The sequence below is a fragment of the Phyllobates terribilis genome, unplaced genomic scaffold, assembly GCF_046119375.1.
Source record: "Phyllobates terribilis strain yellow unplaced genomic scaffold, ASM4611937v1 Scaffold_3__8_contigs__length_932513732, whole genome shotgun sequence".
In the NCBI taxonomy this organism is placed as follows: domain Eukaryota; kingdom Metazoa; phylum Chordata; class Amphibia; order Anura; family Dendrobatidae; genus Phyllobates; species Phyllobates terribilis.
Window position 1 is genome coordinate 417,427,455 of NW_027362763.1, and position 25,506 is coordinate 417,452,960.

General features: G+C 42.7%; 1 protein-coding gene across 2 annotated transcripts in view; it reads right to left on the reverse strand.

Annotated features, from left to right (window-relative positions):
• Window positions 1-25,506, reverse strand: part of UBE3D (ubiquitin protein ligase E3D) — a 224,313-nt gene that overhangs the window by 135,128 nt on the left and 63,679 nt on the right. The window lies entirely within an intron of this gene.

Below are 25,506 nucleotides of genomic sequence, written 5' to 3' on the forward strand. Positions count from 1 at the left end.
AAGAAAAACATTTTTTTTAAATTTCCTCATTTGCACTGCCCTATTGAATAACATCGGTCCAAGTGCTGTCCATTTTTTTTCATAAACAGCAGTCAGGCGGAAAATACGGTTGTGTGAACAAGCCCTTAGAGGGAGTTTTCAAGCCCTTAGAGGGAGTGTTCACCGCAATGCTTATTAGCCTAGCAGACAGACTGAGTTTTCTTCACAACACTAACCAAATGTGTTACTCAGTTGGATGCCACGCTCAGTATCACATCCATTATGAAAAAAAATACCAATTTTTTGGGGCTTTCTTTGACACTAAACCATTTGCGATGACATTGTAAGAGAAGCAATATATGTGGCAAGTATCAGACACGCAACAATTTAGAAGACTATTATTAAACCAGTGAAAAACATATATATTATATATACCGTATTTTTCAGACTGTAAGATGCACTTCTTTACTCCAAAATTTTGGAGGAAAGTGGGGGGTGCGTCTTATAGTCCAAATGGTGTTGCTGTGGATGAGTGAAGAGGGGGGAGCAGCAGCAGGGGAGGAACGGGGCACAGGAGCCAACACTGTGCTCGTTGCTAAAGAAAATGAATATTCACTGCTCCGCACGCCCATGGGCATGTGGAGCAATGAATATTCATTCTTCTTAATAGTGCGCACAGTGTCAGCCGCAGGCTTCCTGCAGCGGCTCGGCTATCATGTGTGCCTGCTATCATAGAGTATGAATATTCACTACTCCACATTCCCATGGGTGTGGGGAGTAGTGAACTTTCATGCTCTTTAATAGCAGGAACACGTGATCGCCAAGCAGCTGCAGGAGACGTGGCTCCGGCTGACAGTGTGCGCGCTATTAAGAAGAATGAATAGTCACTACTCCCCACGCCAATAGTCCGGGCATGGAGAGCAGTGACTATTCCAGCAGCTCATCTTAGCGCATGGAAATGACGTCATGAACTGCTCACACGGTGAGATCAGCTGCTGACAGAAGAGGACGCAGCGCTGGAGCAGAGGGGAGGTGGGTAGAATAGTTTATTTTTTTGTGTACAGTGTGATGGGGATAGGGGTGCGATGCATACCAGGATGGGGGTGCCATGCATACCAGGATGACGGGTGCCATGCATACCAGGATGGGAATGAGGGGTGCCATGCATACCAGGATGGGGGTGCTATGCATACTAGGATAGGGTGTGCCATGCATACCAGGATGGGAATGAGGGGTGCCATACATACCAGGATGGGGATCAGGTGTGCCATGCATACAAGGAAGGGAATGAGGTGTGCCATGCATACTGTTACGCTCGCGCCTGGACTGACTGGCGTGCGCGTGATTAGTGATCCTACTGTACTATGAACCGAGGAGTGCCTGGAGGGGCGTAACTAAGTATCAACCCGATCCGACCAAGGTCGCACGGCGGCTCAGTCGACTCCGTGAACCAAGGAGGAACCGAGCAGAGGGACCAGGTGCTACTCCAGGTCAGACCCCGGTCGCAGCTGTTGACCCACACTGGGGAATGCAGGAACAGGCAGGTTAGGCTGGCATTCAGACAGGTGGGTATTGGCAGGCACGGCTGGTATGCAGACAGGTGGGTACTGATAAGCACGGCTGGTATGCAGACAGGTGGGTACTGGCAAGCACGGCTGGTATGCAGACAGGTGGGTACTGGCAAGCACGGCTGGAGTGCAGACAGGTGGGTACTGGCAAGCACGGCTGGAGTGCAGACAGGGAGATACTAGCAGGTTGGAGCACAGGCTGGATAGGGTCCAGTACAGACTGGGAGACAGGAACAGAGCCGCAGATGCGGTAGACAAGCAGAGTAAAGCGAAACCGCTGGAGCGGAGGACAAGGCAAAGCAGAGTGGAACCGCTGGAGCGGTGGACAAGGCAGAGCAGAGTGAAACTGCCAGTGCGGTGAGTAAGCAGAGCAGAGCGAAACCGCCGGAGCGGTGGACAAGGCAGAGCAGAGAGGAACCGCCAGAGCGGTGGGCAAGGCAGAGCAGAGAGAAACCTCCGGAGCAGAGGACAAGGCAGAGCAGAGAGGAACCGCTGGTGCGGTGAGCAAGCAGAGCGGAGCGAAACCGCAGGTGCGGTGGACAAGGCAGAGCAGAGCGAAACCGCCGGAGCGGTGGACAAGGCAGAGCAGAGAGGAACCGCCGGAGCGGTGGGCAAGGCAGAGCAGAATGGGGCTGCAGGTGCAGGCAGAGAGGACAGGGCTCTGTTCACATGGAACAGACTAGAAAATACAGGAAGATGGCTAGAACACAGGAGGTAGATACGGAGGAAGGGAAAAGGGACAAGCAGAACCAGATACACACAAGGTACTTACAATGAAGTAGCGAGTGGACACAAAACTCACAAACAGAAGTACAGAGACAACGAGTTGGAGTTAGGTGCAGGTTCAGACACTGCAGGAAAAGGGAAGGTACGGACATAGAGAAAAACAGGTAACAGGCTAGGGGACAGATCAGACAGGAACTGATACTGCAAAGAGATACAGGAACGAGCCTGGGTATACAGCCCCCAGAGGCGGAAACAGACTAGAAGTCAGAGATAACAGGCCTGGGTATGCAGCCCCCAGGGTGGCAGAAACAGACTAGAAGACAGAGATAACAGGCCTAGGTATGCAGCCCCCAGGGTGGCAGAAACAGACAAGATACAGGACAAGACCTGGCAACTCAGATGCAAGGAGCACACTGATAGAAAGTGTTGCTCAGGCACCTCCTTCTGGGTGGAGGGGGTTTAAATATCCAGTGACTCACAGCAATAGGCTGGGGACGCATTAGGAGTGCGCCCACAGCAGCTATAAGAATCAGGAAGTAACCGGGCCGCCGCCCTAAGCAATCAAGACATGCGCACAGCATGAACTGGAGCAAGGTTTGCAAGCTGGACTGATGGGTAAGATTGCGATCTTGCATGGTGGGAGGTGGTGCACTATGCAAGCACGCCACCAGGGATGTTACAAATACCAGGATGGGGATGAAGGGTGCCATGCATACCAGGATGGGGATGAAGGGTGCCATGCATACCAGGATGGTGATGAAGGGTGCCATGCATACCAGGATGGGTAATGGGGTGCCATATATACCAGGATGGGGATGGGGGGTCACATATAACAGGATGGGGGATAGTAGTACAGAATTGGGGGACATTAACTCTATAACAGTGTCAGCACCAGACCCCCTCCCCCATAACAATGCATCATGACCACATTGTTTGCTTCAATTTTATTTCTATTTTCGTCCTTCAAAACCTGGGTGCGTCTTATGGTCCGGTGCGTCTTATAGACCGAAAAATACGGACATAATACGAAAATAATATATATATTAGAATCATAGAATGTTAGAGTTGGAAGGGACCTCCAGGGTATCGTGTCCAACCCCCTGCTCAATGCAGGATTCACTAAACAATCTCAGGCAGATGTCTGTCCAGCCTCTGTTTTGAAGACTTCCATTGAATGAGAACTCACCACGTCTCATGGCAACCTGTTCCACTCATTGATCACCCTCACTATCAAAAAGTTTTCTTCTAATATTTAATCTGTATCTTTTGCCGTTCAGTTTCATCCCTTTGCTTCTAGTCTTTCTTTGTGCAAATGAGAATAAACCCGATCCCTTTACAGTGTGACATCCCTTCAGATATCTGTAGACAGTTATTAAGTCTCCTCTCAGTCTTCTCTTTTGCAAGCTAAACATTTCCAGATCCTTTAACCATTCCTTGTAGGACATTGCAGACAGGTCACCATCCTGGTAGCTCTTCTCTGAAATGGCTCCAGTTTTTCAATGTCTTTTTTAAAATGTGGTGCCCAGAACTGGACACCGTATTCCAGATGGGGCCTGACCAAAGAGGAGTAGAGGGGGATAATTGCTTCACGTGATCTAGACTCTATGCTTCTGTTAATGCAATCCAAAATTGTGTTTGCTTTTTTGCTGCTGCATCACACTGTTGACTCATGTTCAGCAGTCTGTGATCTATTAGTATACCCAAGTCTTTTTCACATGTGCTGTTGCTTAGTGCATGTGAAAAAGACTTAGGTATACTAATAGATCACAGACTGAACATGTCACACATATACTTATTTGTAAAGACATTTTCAAGGACATGGTTAGCATTTCTAAAGTCAAATTCTCCTTCAGTCCCTCACTCTGGTGTGACACAGACTGCTGTGACACGCTTGAACATTATATCACTTTGATGCTTTTCAACTACAATTACATATTAGGCAACAGAAAAAGAAAATTGTTTTCTCTCCAGGAAATTATATAATGAAGGATATTGATAAAAGAAAATTAATGTCTCACTTTTAGTGAAAAGAGACATTCATTCTTTGGCAAGAGCCTCGGATGTAACACATTTGCTTTTACATGAAGGGTGAGACTTTCTGATTTTGCTATATGCTTAGTATGCTATTTACTGTGCTAGACATGGAAAAGAGCAGGGCTGTCAGCAGGGGTATACACAGAAATCATGGGGCCTCATAGCAGAAGTTCTAATTGGACGCCACACACACACACACACAAAAAAAAAAAAGAAAAACAAAAATTAAATAATTGTCGGGGTCACAGAAGAGCATACAGTACAGACCAAAAGTTTGGACACACCTTCTCATTTAAAGATTTTTCTGTATTTTCATGACTATGAAAATTGTACATTCACACTGAAGGCATCAAAACTATGAATTAACACATGTGGAACTATATACTTAACAAAAAAGTGTGAAACAACTGAAAATATGTCTTATATTCTAGGTTCTTCAAAGTAGCCACCTTTTGCTTTAATGACTGCTTTGCACACTCTTGGCATTCTCTTGATGAGCTTCAAGAGGTAGTCACCGAAAATGGTCTTCCAACAATCTTGAAGGAGTTCCCAGAGATACTTAGCACTTGTTGGCCCTTTTGCCTTCATTCTGCGGTCCAGCTCACCCCAAACCATCTGGATTGGGTTCAGGTCTGGTGACTGTGGAAGCCAGGTCATCTGGCGTAGCACCCCATCACTCTCCTTCTTGGTCAAATAGTCCTTACACAGCCTGGAGGTGTGTTTGGGGTCATTGTCCTGTTGAAAAATAAATGATGGTCCAACTAAACGCAAATCGGATGGAATAGCATGCCGCTGCAAGATGCTGTGGTAGCCATGCTGGTTCAGTATGCCTTCAATTTTGAATAAATCCCCAACAGTGTCACCAGCAAAGCACCCCCACACCATCACACCTCCTCCTCCATGCTTCACGGTGGGAACCAGGCATGTAGAGTCCATCCGTTCACCTTTTCTGCATCGCACAAAGACACGGTGGTTGGAACCAAAGATCTCAAATTTGGACTCATCAGACCAAAGCACAGATTTCCACTGGTCTAATGTCCATTCCTTGTGTTCTTTAGCCCAAACAAGTCTCTTCTGCTTGTTGCCTGTCCTTAGCAGTGGTTTCCTAGCAGCTATATTACCATGAAGGCCTGCTGCACAAAGTCTCCTCTTAACAGCTGTTGAAGAGAGGTGTCTGCTGCTAGAACTCTGTGTGACATTGACCTGGTCTCCAATCTGAGCTGCTGTTAACCTGCGATTTCTGAGGCTGGTGACTCGGATAAACTTATCCTCAGAAGCAGAGGTGACTCTTGGTCTTCCTTTCCTGGGGCGGTCCTCATGTGAGCCAGTTTCTTTGTAGCGCTAGATGGTTTTTGCAACTGCACTTGGGGACACTTTCAAAGTTTTCCCAATTTTTCGGAATGACGGACCTTCATTTCTTAAAGTAATGATGGCCACTCGTTTTTCTTTACTTAGCTGCTTTTTTCTTGCCATAATACAAATTCTAACAGTCTATTCAGTAGGACTATCAGCTGTGTATCCACCAGACTTCTGCACAACACAACTGATGGTCCCAACCCCATTTATAAGGCAAGAAATCCCACTTATTAAATCTGACAGGGCACACCTGTGAAGTGAAAACTATTTCCAGGGACTACCTCTTGAAGCTCATCAAGAGAATGCCAAGAGTGTGCAAAGCAGTCATCAAAGCAAAAGGTGGCTACTTTGAAGAACCTAGAATATGACATATTTTCAGTTGTTTCACACTTTTTTGTTAAGTATATAATTCCACATGTGTTAATTCATAGTTTTGATGCCTTCAGTGCGAATGTACAATTTTCATAGTCATGAAAATACAGAAAAATCTTTAAATGAGGTGTGTCCAAACTTTTGGTCTGTACTGTATATCACAACTTTCCAGCCTTTACATAGTAATTTTCCCACTGCTGAAGTCCTAGATTCCTCTTTCATTATCACCATGAAGTATTATGCCAACAAAAGTGCCCCCCCCCCCCCCAAACACAGTATGATACTGATGGTGGGTGAATACCTTTACATTAGCCTCCACACAGTATAATGACCCTACTGTACTCCACTTTAACTCCTAAGGCAAAGTATAGTGACCCCCAACACAGTATGATCCCCCACACAGTCTCCAATGCAGTTTAATGGGCCTACATACAGTATAATGGCCCCACACTGTATAATGGCCTGCACCAGGCCTCCAAACAGTAAGATGGACACCACACAAACCTTCACACTGTACAATTGCTTGCATACAGTATAATGGCTCCCCACATAGCCCTCCAAATATTATAATGGCCCCACATAGCCTTCCATATAGTATAATGCGCCCCCCATAATCCTTCACATAGTATAATGCACTCGCCATGGTCCTCCATATAATAAAATGCTCTCCCCATGGTCCTCCATATAGTATAATACACCCCCATTGTCCTACATACGATATAATGCACCTGTCATGGGCCTCCATACAATATAATGCACCCCCCATTGTCCTCCATACGATATAATGCACCCACCATGGTTCTCCATACAATATAATGCACCCCCCATGGTCCTCCATACAATATAATGCACGCCCCATGGTCCTCCATACAATATAATGCACCCCTCATGGTCCTCCACACAATATAATGCACCCCCCCATGGTCCTCCATATAATATAATGTACCCCCCATGGTCCTTCACACAATATAATACACCCCCCAAGGTCCTCCACACAATATAGTGCACTCCCCTTGGTCCTCCATACACTCCCTAACAGAAGTTATGTCGCTTATCCATGTTATGTAAATAAAAGCTTATAACCTGATGTTAAATTCATCCATTGGTTTTATAAATTACTCTTTTGAAAGCTGAAACCCTCCCAAATTTGGTTTTGGTTAAGAAAATAAATTGGCATCAATGCTGAAAATATTGATCATTTAATGAACACAGAATGGTCAGATTTTGGCAAGACAAAAGTTTTGTCGCCTGGTCATATAATGCACCCAATCCTAGTTTACATCCTCACCAGTGCTCAGTAAATGATCGGTTAATTAGTGGGTGTGTATAAAAAGAAACCCAGCACCCCAGACCTTCACTTGAACTGCAACTTGAGCTCTGACAACATGCCAAAAAATCCACCCTGCGACCAAAGCCTTGATTATCAAGAGGCTGAAGACCAGATCCACTGCAGAGGTGGCTGGCACCTTTAATCTGTCTCAGCGTCAAGTACAAAGAATTAAAAAAAGATTTGAAGAGACTGGATAGGTGTTTGACAAGCCCAGGTCCGGCAGACCCCGCAAGACAACTGCTCAGGAGGAACGTTTGTTGGTTAGAAAATCCAAAGCAAGCCCCTCTTTCACTGCAGCAGAGCTCCAACAGGCCTGGTCACCTCATGTCCCTGTGTCAACTAGAACAGTTTGTAGGATTCTGTCTCGAAATGGCCTCCATGGTCGAATCAGTGCCCGGAAGTCAGCACTAAACAAAAGGCAAATAAAAAACTGTGTGGCATTTGCAAAGTCCCACAGCCTGCTAAACAGATGGATGCTGGAAAAGTGGCAGATGATGGATTTCTCTGATGAATCTTCAGTAGAATTACACCACAGCCGCCGCAAATACTGCAGGAGACCTACTAGAGCCCGTATGAATCCAAAACACACCCAGAAAACAGTTATATTTGGTGGTGGAAAGATCATGGTCTGGGGTTACATTCAGTATGGGGGTGTGCAAAACATTTGCAAGGTGGAAGGCAATATCAATAGCCTAAAATATCAAGAAGTATTAGCTACCTCTTACATTCCAAATCATAAAAGGGGTCAAATTCTGCAGCAGGATGGTGCTCCATCTCATACATCCATCTCTACAACAAAGTTCCTCCAGGCAAAAAAGATCAAGGTGCTCAAGGACTGGCCAGCCCAGTCACCAGACATGAACATCATTGAGCATGTTTGGGATAGGATGAAAGAGGAAGCTTGGAAGACAAAACCAAAGAATCTAGATGAACTCTGGGAGGCATGTAAGACTGCATTCTTTGCTATTCCTGATGACTTCATTAATAAATTGTATGAATCATTGTTGAACAGCATGGATGTAGTCCTTCAAGCTCATGGAAGTCACACAAAATATTAAATATGACTAATAGCACCAGAACTTCATTCACCAATGTTATGCAACATATATTTGTATTTTAAGATAATTATTTGTTTGAATATCACATTACTTTCTGTGGGCGACAAAACTTTTGTCTTGCCAAAATCTGACCATTCTGTGTTCATTAAATGATCAACATTTCAGCATTGATGCCAATTTATTTTCTTAACCAAAACCAAATTTGGGAGGGTTTCAGCTTTCAAAAGAATAATTTATAAAACCAATGGATGAATTTAACGTCAGGTTATAAGCTTTTATGTACATAACATTGATAAGCGACATAACTTCTGTCAGGGAGTGTACAATATAATGCACTCCCCTTGGCCCTTCATACAATATAATGCACCCCCCATAGGGTATAGTGCAGCCTCCATAGGGGGAAAATGCACCCACCGTGTCCAATATTATGGCCACCACGTACTCACTGATTTAAAAAAACAAATAAATACAATACTCACCTCTCCTCCTCGTTCTACGCTGCTCTGGTCTCTGCAGCGCGTCTCATCAGCTCTACTACCTGACACAGCATGGCGCGCAATGAAGTGACGTAATCGCGTCTGCCGAGTCAGACACAGAGGGGGAGTGATGGGAGAGGGAGTGTCACATGGCGCTCTGTCCTCCATCATTGTTTTCAACAGTATCGGCATCTGCCAATAGGCACTGGGTGGCCGGAGGGGCAGCGCTGGCAGCCCGGAGAGGGGGCCCGATGTGGGGGTTCCTGATGCAGGCGCTGACACCGGGCCCCTCCGGCTCAGGGGCCCGAAAGCAGTCGCGCGGCCTGCTGACATTGGCTGTCAGTTACTTGGAAGTCACAGTGCTGGCAGCATACTCCAAATTTACCACAAGACATGAGAAACTGCTGATTACTGGGCTTAGAAACCATTTAGCATATTTGCCAGGCAGATGGCTAAACAGTGCATAGTCAATAAATTAAGTTGTTAAATATCCACTACAGAATCAGAAATTCAGTTTGCTTGCGCTGTATAGGTTCAACTTCTCTCAAAACTTAAAGGGAATCTGACAGCTAATACATGTTGCCCAACCCATAGGCAGGATGTATAGGCGGATTTTAATGAGGGCAATCTGGGATACTGTCGGGGCCCGAGGCTCCAGGGGGCCCATGGTCAGATTGCCATCACTATAAGGGCTCATACTTATCTGCGAGAAAAGCGGACAAGTGCAATCCGATAAAAAAATAGGATTGCACTCGGACCAATGTTAATCAATGAGTGACATCTAATCTGCAATTTTTTTCTCAGCTGAAATCGGGCTGAAAAAAAAAAATTGCAGCATGCTGCGATTTGCCACATATCTCGGACGAGACTCGACAATGCAAGTTAATGGGTGCGTGAAAAAAATCACACGGCATTTGGACCATGGGAGTGCCGTCCGATTTTCAAGCACCCGTCTCTTTAAAAGCCGGCAATTCATCAGCCGGTGTACTGTAAAATCACAGCGGTACCCGACAATTTAGAATAGAAAGAACAGAACAACACACATAGAATAGAAAGATAGAAAGAGGTCAGTCACATACATAATTAGTACAGTGACAGTGTTGGTTACTGTACTTGTCATTTACTGTTAAAATTAAAAATTTATCAAAAAAATTGACGTGGGGTCCCCCGTAATTTTATAGTCTAGCAGAGGTTAAGCAGACAGCTGGGGCAGATGAGTGAAGTCTCCAGGCTGTGTGTGGAAGCTAGAGAGCTCAACAAAAGGACTTTGGCTGAATGGCTGGTGATACCGAGAGCAGGAGGAACCCGCTCACTTATGGACTGTGCTATACTTTATGTTTCTGCTTTGCCGTTACGCCAGAAAGGCCGTGTTTATTTTGCTGACTCTGCAGTGCCTATGCCACTACAATAGACCTGCAGAGGAAACCGTGTCCTGAGTCTACTTCCGGAAGCAGCCGAGTGAGTCGTCTCGCCACAATATACAGTACAGACCAAAAGTTTGGACACACCTTCTCATTTAAAGATTTTTCTGTATTTTCATGACTATGAAAATTGTACATTCACACTGTAGGCATAAAAACTATGAATTAACACATGTGGAATTATATACTTAACCAAAAAGTGTGAAACAACTGAAAATATGTCTTATATTCTAGGTTCTTCAAAGTAGCCACCTTTTCTTTGATGATTGCTTTGCACACTCTTGGCATTCTCTTGATGAGCTTCAAGAGGTAGTCACCGGAAATGGTCTTCCAACAATCTTGAAGGAGTTCCCAGAGATGCTTAGCACTTGTTGCCCCTTTTGCCTTCACTCTGCGGTCCAGCTCACCCCAAACCATCTCGATTGGGTTCAGGTCTGGTGACTATGGAGGCCAGGTCATCTGGCGTAGCATCACTCTGCTTCTTGGTCAAATAGCTCTTACACAGCCTGGAGGTGTGTTTGGGGTCATTGTACTGTTGAAAAATAAATGATGGTCCAACTAAACGCAAACCGGATGGAATAGCATGCCGCTGCAAGATGCTGTGGTAGCCATGCTGGTTCAGTATGCCTTCAATTTTGAATAAATCCCCAACAGTGTCACCAGCAAAGCACCCCCACACCATCACACCTCCTCCTCCATGCTTCACGGTGGGAACCAGGCATGTAGAGTCCATCCGTTCACCTTTTCTGCGTCGCACAAGACACAGCGGTTGGAACCAAAGATCTCAAATTTGGACTCATCAGACCAAAGCACAGATTTCCACTGGTCTAATATTCATTCCTTGTGTTCTTTAGCCCAAACAAGTCTCTTCTGCTTGTTGCCTGTCCTTAGCAGTGGTTTCCTAGCAGCTATTTTACCATGAAGGCCTGCTGCACAAAGTCTCCTCTTAACAGTTGTTGTAGAGATGTGTCTGCTGCTAGAACTCTGTGTGGCATTGACCTGGTCTCTAATCTGAGCTGCTGTTAACCTGCAATTTCTGAGGCTGGTGACTCGGAAAAAAGTATCCTCAGAAGCAGAGGTGACTCTTGGTCTTCCTTTCCTGGGGCAGTCCTCATGTGAGACAGTTTCTTTGTAGCGCTTGATGGTTTTTGCAACTGCATTTGGGGACACTTTCAAAGTTTTCCCAATTTTTCGGACTGACTGACCTTCATTTCTTAAAGTAATGATGGCCACTCGTTTTTCTTTACTTAGCTGCTTTTTTCTTGCCATAATACAAATTCTAACAGTCTATTCAGTAGGACTATCAATTGTGTATCCACCAGACTTCTGCACAACACAACTGATGGTCCCAACCCCATTTATAAGGCAAGAAATCCCACTTATTAAACCTGACAGGGCACACCTGTGAAGTGAAAACCATTTCCGGTGACTACCTCTTGAAGCTCATCAAGAGAATGCCAAGAGTGTGCAAAGCAGTCATCAAAGCAAAAGGTGGCTACTTTGAAGAACCTAGAATATAAGACATATTTTCAGTTGTTTCACACTTTTTTGTTAAGTATATAATTCCACAGGTGTTAGTTCATAGTTTTGATGCCTTCAGTGTGAATGTACAATTTTCATAGTCATGAAAATACAGAAAAATCTTTAAATGAGGTGTGTCCAAACTTTTGGTCTGTACTGTATGTTGATAAGGGTATAAGTAATGATTTAAAACTACAGTGGCATGTAAACGTTTGGCACACCTGGTCAAAATTACTGTTATTGTGAACAGTTAAGCAAGTTGAAGATGAAATGATCTCTAAAAGGCTCAAAGTTAAAAGATGACACATTTCCTTCGTATTTTAGGTAAAAAAAAATTATATTGTCATTTTTTACATTTAAAAATGACAAAAAGGAGAATCGGCAGATGCAAAACTTTGGTCACCCTTGGAGATGTGTGTGCTCAGATAACTTTTACCAAGGTTTCAGACCTTAATTAGCCTGTTAGGCTTGTTCACTATCATCATTAGGAAAGGCCAGGTGATGCACATTTCGAAGATTTATAAAAACTCCTCCTCTGACCTTATGCCACAAACAGCAGCCATGGAGCTTTTAAGCAGCTGCCTAGCACTCTGAAAATGAAGGAAACCCACAAAGCAGGAGATGACGATAAGATAGAAAAACATTTTCAAGTTGTTCTTTCCTCAGTTCAAAATGTAATTAAGAAATGGCAGTTAACAGGAACAGTGGAGGTCAAGATAAGGTCTGGAAGAAAAAGCTAAATTTCAGTGAGAGCTGCTTGTAGAATTGCTAGACAGGCAAATATAAAACCCCCGCTTGACTGCAAAAGACCTTCATAAAGATTTTGCAGACTCTGTAGTTGTGGTACATTGTTCTACTGTTCAGAGACACCTGCACAAATATGGCCTTCATGGAAGAGTCATCAGAAGAAAACCTCTCTTGCATCCTCACCATAAAATTCAGCGTCAAAAGTATGCAAAAGAACATATAAACAAGCCTGATGCATTTTGGAAACAAGTCCTGTGGACCGATGATTTTAAAATAGAACTCTTTGACCACAATGATCAAAGGTATGCATGTACAAAAAAAGGGCACTGAATTTCAGGAAAAGAACATCTCACCAACCATTAAGCATGGGGGTGCATCAATCATGTTTTGGGGTTGTGTTGCAGCCAATGGTACAGGGAACATTTCACGGGTAGAGGGAAGAATGGATTCAATGACATTTCAACAAATTCTTAATGCTAACAAACCATCTGTAAAAAAAGATTCAGTTGAAAAGAGGATGGCTTCTACAAATGGATAATGATCCTAAACACACGTCAAACTCCACAATAGACTACCTCAAAAGGAACAAGCTGAAGGTTTTACAATGGCCCTCACATTCCCCTGATCTGAACATCACTGAAAATCTGTGGCTAGACCTCAAAGTAGCAGTTCATGCAAGACGACCCCGGAATCTCATAGAACTGGAAGAATTTTCCAAGAAAGAATGGATGAAAATCCCTCAAACAAGAAGTGAAAGACTCTTGGCTGGTTACAAAAAGCGTTTACAAACTGTGATACTTTCAAAAGGGGGTGGTACTAGGTACTAATCATGCAGGGTGCCCAAACTTTTGCATCGACCCATTTTCCTTTTTGTAATTTTTAAAATGTAAAAGATGAAAAAATATACAGTATACATATATATTTGCCTAAAATACAAAGGAAATGTGTCATCTTTAACTTCAGTCCTCTTAAAGATCATTTCATCTTCAACTTGCTTAACTGTGCACACTAACAAAAATTTTGACCAGGGCTGCCCAAACTTTTACATGCCACTGTAAATTCTGTTGTTTTTATTTTTATTTTAATTATGGTTCCGATTGTATGAGTTAATTAATTTTATATTTTGGTAGACCGAACTTCTTTTATGGGAGTGGCGATAACAAATAAGTTTTTTAATGTCTTTATTTTTAATAGGGGAAAAGGAGTTGATCTGAATGGTTATATTTTTTTATATTTAAAAAAATATATATGTTGCTTGATATCTAATATTATGAGTGACTGGAAAATCGCAGGTAAGGGGACTTGAACCTGCAATTGACCAATCACTTATACTATCTACTGCAATACTACAGTATATAGTTAACAGTATAGTACATAGTGAAAATCTCGATCTTCTATGAAGATTAACCTGTGGCTGAGCTTCACAGGAATACCAAGTCGGCAGTGATGGGGGCTGCCATGGTAACCCACCGGTGCCGAACCGGTACATTCAAGCACCATGACATGCAACATTTAAACAACACAACGGAATTTAAATAGTCAAAAGCATCAATCGGAACTCAGCTCCAACCACCGCTGTTAGACATAGATGCTGCCATTATAGACATGTGGAGAGAGTTCAGCTCCTGAGCCCTCTCCACACATGATCACCCTTGCAATCACAAACATGTATGTGATTTTGCGTTAAGGTTCAAATGGCTAACTGAAAAAGTGATGACAAATACCAAGCTTGCCAGAATACATAGGTATCTTCATGCCTGATCCAAAGACCCAAATAGTCTGGAAAGCTTGCAAATTGTTATCAGCTTTCAGTTAGCCATTAAAACGTATCAACCACTGAGCACTCTCAATTTGTATTATTTTTTTTACCACAATTTCTTCATAATAGCGTTTTGAGTAAGAATATTGTACAATCTTAGAATATATGAAAAAGAAAAGTAAAAGTATTTCTTCAAAATGGAATTAAAACCCAGCCAGAGAAAGTCTTAATTGCACCAGCAAACTTTGGTTTTCCATGACAGTTTTTGCAGTGCACTTTAATGGGTGTTAAGTATAATCCATCTTCCATGCATAGCAGAAAACTAATTACATCAATTCCTGGAGTTATCCGAGATGCATTCAGTTGCAAAAGACAAGCAAGAGGAAATTAAAAGCATACCAAATATATATAATTTTCATCAGAAATTTGGCCAAAACCCTGCCGAGGACGGGTCATATTATATGTAGGAAATAAAAAAAAATTGAGGGAGGTTATCGGTTATTTAAAAAAATAAAAGCAAAAAATCCCAAGAGGATATCGAAGATTGATCTGAACCTCCAAGACTTTTCTCGTGTTTCATCATTATTCTGGAAAGCACCAATCCACATAATCAGATTATAAAAAATCACAGTTTTAAGAGCTCCCCACATACAGTGCCTACAAGTAGTATTCAACCCCCTGCAGATTTAGCTGGTTTGATAAGATGCAAATAAGTTAGAGCCTTCAAACTGCAAACGAGAGTAGGTTTTATGAACAGAAGCATAAATCTTACAAACCAAAAAGTTATGTCGCTCAGTTGAATTTTATTAAATTTTAAACATAAAAGTGTGGGTCAATTATTATACAACCCCTATGTTTAATATTTTGTGGAATAACCCTTGTTTGCAATTACAGCTAATAATCGTCTTTTATAAGACCTGATCAGGCCGGCACAGGTCTGTGGAGTTATCTTGGCCCACTCCTCCATGCAGATCTTCTCCAAGTTATCTAGGTTCTTTGGGTGTCTCATGTGGACTTTATTCTTGAGCTCCTTCCACAAGTTTTCAATTGGGTTAAGGTCAGGAGACTGACTAGGCCACTCCAACACCTTGACTTTTTCCCTCTTGAACCAGGCCTTGGTTTTCTTGGCTGTGTGCTTTGGGTCGTTGTCTTGTTGGAAGATGAAATTACGACCCATCTTAAGATCCTTGATGGAGGAGCGGAGGTTCTTGGCCAAAATCTCCAGGTAGGCCGTGCTATCCATCTTCCCATGGATGCGGACCAGATGGCCAGGCCCCTTGGCTGAGAAACAGCCCCACAGCATGATGCTGCCACCACCATGCTTGACTGTAGGGATGGTATTCTTGGGGTCGTATGCAGTGCCATCCAGTCTCCAAACGTCACGTGTGTGGTTGGCACCAAAGATCTCGATCTTGGTCTCATCAGACCATACAACCTTGAACCAGTCTGTCTCAGAGTCCTCCAAGTGATCATGAGCAAACTGTAGACGAGCCTTGACATGACGCTTTGAAAGTAAAGGTACCATACAGGCTCGTCTGGAACGGAGACCATTGCGGTGGAGTACGTTACTTATGGTATTGACTGAAACCAATGTCCCCACTGCCATGAGATCTTCCCGGAGCTCCTTCCTTGTTGTCCTTGGGTTAGCCTTGACTCTTCGGACAAGCCTGGCCTCGGCACGGGAGGACACTTTCAAAGGCTGTCCAGGCCGTGGAAGGCTAACAGTAATTCCATAAGCCTTCCACTTACGGATGATGCTCCCAACAGTGGAGACAGGTAGGCCCAACTCCTTGGAAAGGGTTTTGTACCCCTTGCCAGCCTTGTGACCCTCCACGATCTTGTCTCTGATGGCCTTGGAATGCTCCTTTGTCTTTCCCATGTTGACCATGTCTGAGTGCTGTTCACAAGTTTGGGGAGGGTCTTAAATAGTCAGAAAAGGCTGGCAAAAGAGATCTTTAATCCACACATGTGAAGCTCATTATTCTTGGTGCCTGAACTACTTCTTAATACTTTAGGGGGACCAAACAGAATTCTTGTGGTTTGAGGGGTTGAATAATAAATGACACTCTGAATTAACTTTTAACGTTTTAAAAAAAAAAAAAAAAAAAAAAAAGAAAAAAATTGCTGCATTGCATTTCCCACTTCCAGGCTGATCTACAGTACAAATGTCACAATGCCAAGTTAATTCCGCATGTGTCAACCAGCTAAATCTGCAGGGGGTTGAATACTACTTGTAGGCACTGTATGTAAGTTTTGTTATAGTTAATTATTATTAATAATAATAATTATAATATATATATATATATATATATATATATATTATAAACCCCATAATGAATAACTATAATAAACCTAACATACATATTTTTTTTTATTATAGCTTTTATTAAATAGTTGACAGAGCTGTCCTGTACAGCTCCACAACTGAGCACTTCCAGCTGCTGCCTGAGTAAGGAAGAGATATTGATGACCTATACCGAGGACAGGCTATGATATAAAGGTCCCAGACAACCCCTTTAGTTATTCACAGCTGAGAAAAGTTGGTCTAATCATGAAATAAGAATATAATCACTTCATATTATATAAAATTTCTGTATTATTTATCTTTTTACATTTCAATGAACGGAGACAACAATTGAGGTTATATTTTGACATTTCAGGGTTATGTCGATAGGTTGATATAGATATACAGTACTGACCAAAAGTTTGGACACACCTTCTCATTTAAAGATTTTTCTGTATTTTCATGACTATGAAAATTGTACATTCACACTGAAGGCATCAAAACTATGAATTAACACATGTGGAATTATATACTTAACAAAAAAGTGTGAAACAACTGAAAATATGTCTTATATTCTAGGTTCTTCAAAGTAGCCACCTTTTGCTTTGATGACTGCTTTGCACACTCTTGGCATTCTCTTGATGAGCTTCAAGAGGTAGTCACCGGAAATGGTTTTCACTTCACAGGTGTGCCCTGTCAGGTTTAATAAGTGGGATTTCTTGTCTTATAAATGGGGTTGGGACCATCAGTTGTGTTGTGCAGAAGTCTGGTGGATACACAGCTGATAGTCCTACTGAATAGACTGTTAGAATTTGTATTATGGCAAGAAAAAAACAGCTAAGTAAAGAAAAACAAGTGGCCATCATTACTTTAAGAAATGAAGGTCAGTCAGTGTGAAAAATTGGGAAAACTTTGAAAGTGTCCCCAAGTGCAGTTGCAAAAACCATCAAGTGCTACAAAGAAACTGGCTCACATGAGGATCGCCCCAGGAAAGGAAGACCAAGAGTCACCTCTGCTTCTGAGGATAAGTTTATCAGAGTCACCAGCCTCAGAAATCGCAGGTTAACAGCAGCTCAGATTAGAGACCAAGTCAATGCCACACAGAGTTCTAGCAGCAGACACATCTCTTCAACAACTGTTAAGAGGAGACTTTGTGCAGCAGGCCTTCATGGTAAAATAGCTGCTAGGAAACTACTGCTAAGGACGGACAACAAGCAGAAGAGACTTGTTTGGGCTAAAGAACACAAGGAATGGACATTAGACCAGTGGAAATCTGTGCTTTGGTCTGAGGAGTCCAAATTTGAGATCTTTGGTTCCAACCACTGTGTCTTTGTGCGACGCAGAAAAGGTGAACTGATGGACTCTACATGCCTGGTTCCCACCGTGAAGCATGGAGGAGGAGGTGTGATGGTGTGGGGGTGCTTTGCTGGTGACACTGTTGGGGATTTATTCAAAATTGAAGGCATACTGAACCAGCATGGCTACCACAGCATCTTGCAGCGGCATGCTATTCCATCCGGTTTGCGTTTCGTTGGACCATCATTTATTTTTCAACAGGACAATGACGCCAAACACACCTCCAGGCTGTGTAAGGGCTATTTGACAAAAAAGGAGAGTGATGGGGTGCTACGCCAGATGACCTGGCCTCCACAGTCACCAGACCTGAACCCAATCGAGATGGTTTGGGGTAAACTGGACCGCAGAGTGAAGGCAAAAGGGCCAACAAGTGCTAAGCATCTCTGGGAACTCCTTCAAGACTGTTGGAAGACCATTTCCGGTGACTACCTCTTGAAGCTCATCAAGAGAATGTCAAGAGTGTGAAAAGCAGTCATCAAAGCAAAAGGTGGCTACTTTGAAGAACCTAGAATATAAGACATAATTTCAGTTGTTTCACACTTTTTTGTTAAGTATATAATTCCACATGTGTTAATTCATAGTTTTGATGCCTTCAGTGTGAATGTACAATTTTCATAGTCATGAAAATACAGAAAAATCTTTAAATGAGAAGGTGTGTCCAAACTTTTGGTCTGCACTGTACATACATACATACAAGCTGTAAGGCGGCGGTGTTCACACCGTGCAGCAACTGAGGCAGTGACCCAAGCAAGTCCAACATAAACAGCTTTTATTTCAGCAACACACGGGTTAACATAAAGTCCTCCGGTTCGCAGCTGGGTTAACAGAAGTCCATACACAATGGTTGCTGTGGGCAACGGCCGCGCCAGGCCGCTCAGAGCCTGACGGGTGCAGAGTCTTCTCAGGCGTGGGTTCAGCTATACACAGTCCTGCCGAGTTTTTCCTGCTATCTTCCTAGCAGGTCCCAACACTGAACAACACTAATCCTTAGTGCAGGACTACTTCGCACCAGAGCCTGTTTTTGCCTTCGTGACTGGGCCAATTTTTTCAATTCTGACCTCTGTCACTTTACGAAGTAATTACTCTGGAACGCTTCAACGGATTCCCCTGATTCTGAGACTGTTTTTTCGTGACATATTGTACTTTATGATAGTGGTAAAATTTCTTCGATATCACTTGCGTTTATTTGTGAAAAAATCGGAAATTTGGCAAAAATTTTGAAAATTTTGCAATTTTCAAACTTTGAATTTTCATGCTCTTAAATCAGAGAGATATGTCACACAAAATAGTTAATAAATAACATTTCCCACATGTCTACTTTACATCAGCACAATTTTGGAACCAACATTTTTTTTTGTTAGGAAGTTATAAGGGTTAAAAGTTGACCAGCGATTTCTCATTTTTCCAACAAAATTTACAAAAACAATTTTTTTAGGGACCACATCTTATTTGAAGTGACTTTGAGGGGCCTTTATGACAGAAAATACCCAAAAGTGACACCATTCTAAAAACTGCACCCCTCAAGGTGCTCAAAACCACATTCAAGAAGTTTATTAACCCTTCAGGTGTTTCACGGGAATTTTTGAAATGTGGAAGAAAACAATGAACATTTAACTTTTTTTCACAAAAATGTTACTTTAGACCCAATTTTTTTATTTTCACAAGGGTAACAGGAAAAAATGGAATACACAATTTGTAGTGCAATTTCTCATGAGCGCGCTGATACCCCATATGTGAGGGAAAACCACTATTTGGGCGCACTGCAGGGTTCGGAAGGGAAGGAGCGCCATTAGACTTTTTGAATTTAAAATTTGTTTGAATAATTAGCAGACGCCATGTTGCGTTTGGAGAGCCCCTGATGTGCCTAAACAGTGGAAACCCCCCACAAGTGACACCATTTTGGAAACTAGACCCCTTAGGGAACTTATCTAGATGTGTGGTGAGCACCTTGAACCCCAAGGTGCTTCACAGAAGTTTATAATATTGAGCTGTAAAAATAAAATTTTCACATTTTTCCCACAAAAACGTTTTTCATCCCTTAATTTTGCATTATCATAAGGGTAATAGGATAAATTGCACCATGAAATTTGTTGTGAAATTTCTCCTGAACACGCCGATACCCCATATGTGGAGGCAAACCACTGTTTGGGCGCATGGCAGGGTTTGGAAGGGAAGGAGCGCCATTTGACTTTTTGAATGTAAAATTTTTTGAATAATTAGCGGACGCCATGTCGCATTTGGGGAGCCCCTAATGTGTCTAAACAGTGGAACCCCCCACAAGTGCCACCATTTTGGAAACTAGACCCCCTAGGGAATTTATCTAGATGTGTGGTGAGCACCTTGCACCCCCAGCTGCTTCACAGAAGTTTATAATATTAAGCCGTAAAAATAAAATTTTCACATTTTTCCCACAAAAAATGTTTTTCATTCCCTAATTTTGCATTATCATAAGGATAACACGAGAAATTGCACCGTGAAATTTGTTGTGCAATTTCTCCTGAGTACACCGATACCCCATATGTGGGGGAAAACCACTGCTTTGGTGTACGGCAGGGTTCGGAAGAGAAAGGAGCGCTATGTTGGCTGGGATAAGTTGCAGACACCATGTCACATTTGAAGAGCCCCTGACATGCCGAAACAGCAGAAACCCCCACAAGTGAAGCCATTTTGTAAACTACACCTCTCAAGGAATTCATCTAGGGAAGTAGTGAGTATTTTTTAATTTTTAAATTTATACCATTGGGCAGTGAAGAAAACATAATTATGTTTTTACCACAAAAAAATGTTTTACCCTCAGATTTTACATTTTCACACAGGGCAATGGGTAAAAATGGTGCCAAAATGTGTCACACAATTTCTTCTAAAAGTGTCAATACCCCATATGTGGCTGAATCGTACCACTTAGCCATACGGCGAGATCTGGGAGGGACGGAGCGCTATTTGACAATTGGAGAACAAATTATTGTAGAATAGGCATTTGGATTTGGGAGCAAAAAATTTTCTGAATTTCTTTTGGGGGGCAAGGACCATTTTGCTTTTCCAGAGCCTTTCTGCTACCAGTAACTTGGAATATTTTTAACAGATGACGGACCTGAGTGGGGACTAGCTTTTTTTGAGGACTGAGTTGAAGCTTTTATTGGGAACATTTTACGTAACATTTATCCGGCGCTCTATGCTGAGCACTTACATCGGGGTTTCCATCTAAATTTCCAAGTGATGTTATTCAGATGAAACCCCTGCGGGATCCATTCGCTGTAATGAGGCAGCAGAGTTACTCTGGACTCCGTCTGGCCTCTGTTTAGCGGTGTCCTTTTTTTCAGAAGTGCACAAAACTGTGGCCAACCGCACTTTTATGCACGCCTAAAAAAACTGACACTGTGGGATCACAGGCCAGACGCTATCCACAGTGGCCTATATCTGCCTCATTACAGGGAATCTTCCATCATGGGTTCCGGCTGAATCACGTATTTCAGAGATTTACATGGAAACTCTGGTGTAAGCGCTTAGCGCAGAGCACAGGATAAATGTGAGCAGAGCCTTACTGCGATCTTTGGGAGACATAATAAACAAATCAGTAGCAGGTGAAGAATTGGTTTTATTTATTTTTTACGCCGTTCCTCGTGTGATATAACTGATTAGATTACTTTATTCTTCGGGTCGGTGCGATTACAGAGATACCGGATTTATATCGAGTTTTTATGACTGACAGCTGTCACACACTAAGAGACGCTTTTTTTTTGCAAAATCTAGTTTTTGCATCGCCATATTTTGAGAGCTATAATTTTTCCATATTTCGGCCGACAGAGTCATGTGACGGCTTGTTTTTTGCGGGACGAGTTGACATTTTTATTGGTACCATTTTTGGGTACGTGACATTTTTTGATCGCTTTCTATTCCGTTTTTTGGGAGGTAAAATTAACAAAAACCAACAATTCAGGAATTGTTTTTTGAGGTTTTTTTTTTATGCCGTTCTGCGTGTGGTAAAAGTGATAAGGCAGAAGTATTCTTCGGGTCAGTACGTTTACAGCGATACTACACTTACTGTATATTTTTTTTATGTTTTGGCACTTTTACACAATAAAACAATTTTATAGAAAAAATATTTTTTCTGCATCGCTTTATTCTGAGCGCTATAACTTTTTTATTTTTCGGCTGATGGAGCTGTATGACGTTTTCAGCGGTACCATTTTTATTTCCATTTTGCTTTTTGATCGCATTTTTTTCCACTTTTTGTTTGGCGATATGATGAAAAAGCATAGTTTTTTGCTCCGTTTTTTATTTATTTTTATTACGGTGTGCACAGAAGGAGTTAATTAGTGTGACAGTTTTATAGATCGGGTTGTTTCGGACGCGGCGATACCAAATATGTGTACTTTTTTTGTTTTTGCATAAATATACGGATTTATTGGTTTAATATTTTATTTATTTATTTTGTGATTTTTTTTTAACAGTTTGAAAACATTTTTTTTACATTTTTACTTAGTCCCTGTATGGGACATTAATTTTTACTTTTCTAATCACTGATGTCATGCAATGTAATAGACATGTATTACATTACATGACATCTTTGCTGACTGTTTCACACTGTGTCTCCTGTCAGGCTTCACCTGCAGGCTGAGCCTAGCAGGACACCATACAGTGGTGGCCAAAAGTATTGGCACCCCTGCAATTCTGTCAGATAATACGCAGTTTCTTCCTGAAAATGATTGCAATCACAAATTCTTTGGTATTATTATCTTCATTTAATTTGTCTTCAATGAAAAAACACAAAAAGAATTGTCCTAAAGCCAAATTGGATATAATTCCACACCAAACCTAAAAAAGGGGGTGGACAAAAGTATTGGCACTGTTTGAAAAATCATGTGATGTTTCTCTAATTCGTGTAATTAACAGCACCAGTAACTTACCTGTGGTACCTAACAGGTGTTGGCAATAACTAAATCACACTTGCAGCCAGTTAACATGGATTAAAGTTGACTCAACCTCTGTCCTGTGTCCTTGTGTGTACCACATTGAGCATGGAGAAAAGAAAGAAGACCAAAGAACTGTCTGAGGACTTGAGAAACCAAATTGTGAGGAAGCATGAGCAATCTCAAGGCTACAAGTCCATCTCCAAAGACCTGAATGTTCCTGTGTCTTCTGTGCGCAGTGTCATCAAGAAGTTTAAAGCCCATGGCACTGTGGCTAACCTCCCTAGATGTGGACGGAAAAGAAAAATTGACGAGAGATTTCAATGCAAGATTGTGCGGATGGTGGATAAACAACCTCGACTAACATCCAAACAAGTTCAAGCTGCCCTGCAGTCCGAGGGTACAACAGTGTCAACCCGTAATATCCATCGGCGTCTGAATGAAAAGGGACTGTATGGTAGGATACCCAGGAAGATCCCACTTCTTACCCCGAGACATAAAAAAGCCAGGCTGGAGTTTGCCAAAACTTACCTGAGAAAGCCTAAAACGTTTTGGAAGAATGTTCTCTGGTCAGATGAGACAAAAGTAGAGCTTTTAGCAAAAAGCATCAACATAGAGTGTACAGGAAAAAAAAAAAGAGGCATTCAAAGAAAAGAACACGGTCCCTACAGTCAAACATGGCGGAGGTTCCCTGATGTTTTGGGGTTGCTTTGCTGCCTCTGGCACTGGACTGCTTGACCGTGTGCATGGCACTATGAAGTCTGAAGACTACCAAAAAATTTTGCAGCATAATGTAGGGCCCAGTGTGAGAAAGCTGGGTCTCCCTCAGAGGTCATGGGTCTTCCAGCAGGACAATGACCCAAAACACACTTCCAAAGGCACTATAAAATGGTTTGAGAGAAAGCACTGGAGACTTCTAAGGTGGCCAGCAATGAGTCTAGACCTGAATCCCATAGAACACCTGTGGAGAGATCTCAAAATGGCAGTTTGGAGATGGCACCCTTCAAATATCAGGGACCTGGAGCAGTTTGTCAAAGAAGAATGGTCTACAATTCCAGCAGAGCATTGTAAGAAACTCATTGATGGTTACCGGAAGCGGTTGTTCACAGTTATTTTGGCTAAAGGTTGTGCAACCAAGTATTAGGCTGAGGGTGCCAATACTTTTGTCTGGCCCATTTTTGGAGTTTTGTGTGAAATGATCAATGATTTGATTTTTGCTTCATTCTCTTTTGTGTTTTTTCCTTGAAAGCAAATTAAATGAAGATAATAAGACCAAAGAATTTGTGATTGCAATCATTTTCAGGAAGAAAATGAGTATTATCTGACAGAATTGCAGGGGTGCCAATACTTTTGGCCACCACTGTATATGGCAGATCTGGAGGCGGTCATGTGACCTCCAGCTGCCATAACAACGGCAGGTCCTGGAAGATATCAGGGGGCCGTCGGAGAGGTAAGTTGACGACCCCCTCTCCTCTCACTATCTTCTATATGCCGCGATCACTATAGATCGCGGCATATAGAAGATAGCAAAGGGTTAACATCATTGGGACCTGATCCAATCAGGTCCCGATGATGTCCCCTGTCAGAGCTATCGCTCTGCACTGGAACCGCAGCGCTTGCAGGACCCTGGGGGTCCTGAGCGCTGCGGGACCACCCACCGTTTTTAAACGTCGGCGCTGCACAGAGCCCAGGCAGCGCCGACGTTTATGTACAGTAGGCGGTCCTGAACCGGTTAAAGGACCTGTGGCAAGAGCCACTGGAAAACCCGGGTTGGAGGGAGGAGGCCACCCAACTACCTTCCTGTAGCCTCCTCCAAGAAATGAAGGCCCTGCCGGGTTTTACTAATCTGCCTTAGCCAGATAGCCTGACCAGGTCAATGCTCACCTTCATTCCTGCATTGCAGCCGCAGCGGTGTCTGTGACTGCAATGAACTCCAATGGATTTAATAGGTCTCTGTACACATTCTGGGGGATATATAACGTCCCTCGTATACGATCCCAGTCACTGCCTCACAACACACACACACACATATATATATATTTCACAGTGGAGATATACTCTCATATTAAAAAGGGAACCTATAGGATCAGGAAACATTATTTACCTGCAGATGTGGGGTTAATCTGCTGGTTAACAGCATTATGAAGATGCCCGGCCACTGTACAGAAACTGCGGCACCCAGGAGAAAATGAACTTTATTACTCCCGGGAGCAGCCGTCTTTCAGTCATACAAGCCTACAGTCATTGCTCATTATACTATAAGCACACCTTGGCACTTTGACTGACATCCAGATCAGCAGTGCAGAGCTGGCTGTAAGTGTTGGGTGTGCTTAAAACCACTGCTCTCAGGGCTGTGAGTGGTGGCTGGAGCACGGATGACACGCTTGTTTAACTGAAATCCGGCTGCTTCCGTGAGTAATAAAGTTCATTTTGTCCTGAGTATAGCACTTTCAGTACAGCGGCCGGGCACCTTCATAATGTTTTTACACTGCAGATAAACCCCACATCTGCAGGTTAATAGCATTATATGACCTGACCGGTTCTCTTTAAGTACAACTCCATCGTTATAATAATGAAATCACTTTTCATGGCTCAACAGCTTTGCCTAC